Genomic DNA, 1,834 nt, shown 5'->3' with positions numbered 1-1,834 from the left:
TATTATCTGATACTCATAGACAAAGCGCTATAGTCCTCCACTAAGTCCATGTAGACGAAGTCTCAGCGCAGAGGTCCATCACGGTCATCTAATGTGGAAAGCGTCGAGACAGACAGGAAAGCCGCAAGTGTGATAAAGTCATTGGTCCTATCGGAGGGACAATTATATTACAGCGCGATATCCCGGTTATTGCAGCTGACTGTCTGCCAGCTCCGGGGCCTGCACAGCTTGTAAAGACATCGTACAAGAGATGAAAGTCAATCTCCTCTCCTCCAGTAACCAGACTGCAACTGCCGGTGCACAGGCACTGGGATTTACATAATTGTGTCATCTCTGAGCTGGCATCTCCATCCAGAAATTGGTGACCCTGGATGATGCCTGAACAGAGATGACGCCGTCCTTCTGGAGAGAAAAGCACATGAAGACATTATCAGGAGGAGCACTGTGATCTCTATGAGAGGCAAAGGGGTCATGTGCATTTTTGCCTCTGTTTTAGTGCTTTGGCAGCCCTTTTATCATAAATGGGATTCCCTGCGTTAATGCATGTGCCCTCAAAGGAGCACTCCACTTGGAGAAAAGCCACCAATAAGGTTAGGTGTTTTTACTTCAGGCAAGGTATTACTATCTAATTGTTTATTTTGAAAGCCAGTGATGTAAGTAATCAATTATTAACCAATAAAAAGATATCAAACATCTCAGTTTTCCTGATTCAGCCAACGGCAATTATTTAGGGCGGCAGCCAACGATTATTTTCATACTCGGTTTGTGGCGCGCACAGCTCGTGCACGTGTAGAGGGATGCCGGGGATGCCCGCTCTCACGTAGCCCCCCTTGTAGGAGGTGGAGCCGCAGATAGCCCTGCCCAGTCACTCCCCCTCTCCTTCTCTCCCACATACTCCGTGTCCAGCCATTCCCCCTCTCATTAATAACATTGCTGGATTCCTCACCCCTCCTGATCAGGGGGGACACCCTGGAAGACTGCTGGGAGAGGAGAAGAGCACAGGCTGCATGCCCCCCTTTTACCTGCAGCCCCCCATACCTTTCCCTCATTGCAGTCAGCTCCCCTTCCTTCTCCCGGCTGCACATATTGGGCTACCTAGCAGTGGAGGAGGGTGGCTGGCAGGCGGAGGCCAGGACTGAATAGGGCCCCCCCTGGAGCCCCCCCATAATGCCGTCTCCCAGGACAGATGTTCCAGCTGTGCTCCTCCTGGGATTTCTCCTGCTGTACGTCTATGCAACCTCTGTCAACGATGGTGAGTAGATGCTTGTCATCCCCATCCTCTGCTGCACCCGCCGGGGGGGGGGGGGGGGGGTGGGCTCCAACCCAGCACTATGGGGGTGCACCGTGTATATTATCTGATACTCATAGACAAAGCGCTATAGTCCTCCACTAAGTCCATGTAGACGAAGTCTCAGCGCAGAGGTCCATCACGGCTATCTAATGTGGAAAGCGTCGAGACAGACAGGAAAGCCGCAAGTGTGATAAAGTCATTGGTCCTATCGGAGGGACAATTATATTACAGCGCGATATCCCGGTTATTGCAGCTGACTTCCCATCCTCCCCGAGAAACATTTGTTTCTGATTTTACCGACGCACCAAAAAAAAAAAAACCTCAAAAACAACAACAACGTTCAAATTTAGATTGCGCAAATGTACCGGCGACGGCAAGTTTACATTTTTCAGAGCGAAACCGCGGCGAAAATATTTACAGTTTGGCCCTGTGGATGCGGATGTCGGGAAGAAGTAAATCATGACTTTACATTCCAGGCGCAGCTAAAACGGCTTACTAAAGGGCAAGCGTGACCACAGTCAATGTATATGGAAGGCCAGGTAT

At 50.2% G+C, this 1,834-nt stretch overlaps 1 protein-coding gene and 1 long non-coding RNA gene across 2 annotated transcripts in view; one reads left to right on the top strand and one right to left on the bottom strand.

The window, feature by feature from the left end:
- Window positions 1-1,834, bottom strand: part of FAM65C (family with sequence similarity 65 member C) — a 113,536-nt gene that overhangs the window by 77,422 nt on the left and 34,280 nt on the right. The window lies entirely within an intron of this gene.
- Window positions 1,152-1,834, top strand: part of LOC108795189 — a 10,959-nt gene continuing 10,276 nt past the window's right edge. The window contains exon 1 of the long non-coding RNA XR_001941741.1: window positions 1,152-1,252. This is a non-coding gene — a long non-coding RNA (uncharacterized LOC108795189). The remainder of the gene's footprint in view (window positions 1,253-1,834) is intronic.

Source organism: Nanorana parkeri, unplaced genomic scaffold, assembly GCF_000935625.1.
Source record: "Nanorana parkeri isolate BGI_ZX_2015 unplaced genomic scaffold, ASM93562v1 scaffold946, whole genome shotgun sequence".
Taxonomy (NCBI): domain Eukaryota; kingdom Metazoa; phylum Chordata; class Amphibia; order Anura; family Dicroglossidae; genus Nanorana; species Nanorana parkeri.
The sequence above is the reverse complement of the archived record's forward strand: the minus strand, read 5'-3'. Positions and strand labels throughout refer to the sequence as shown.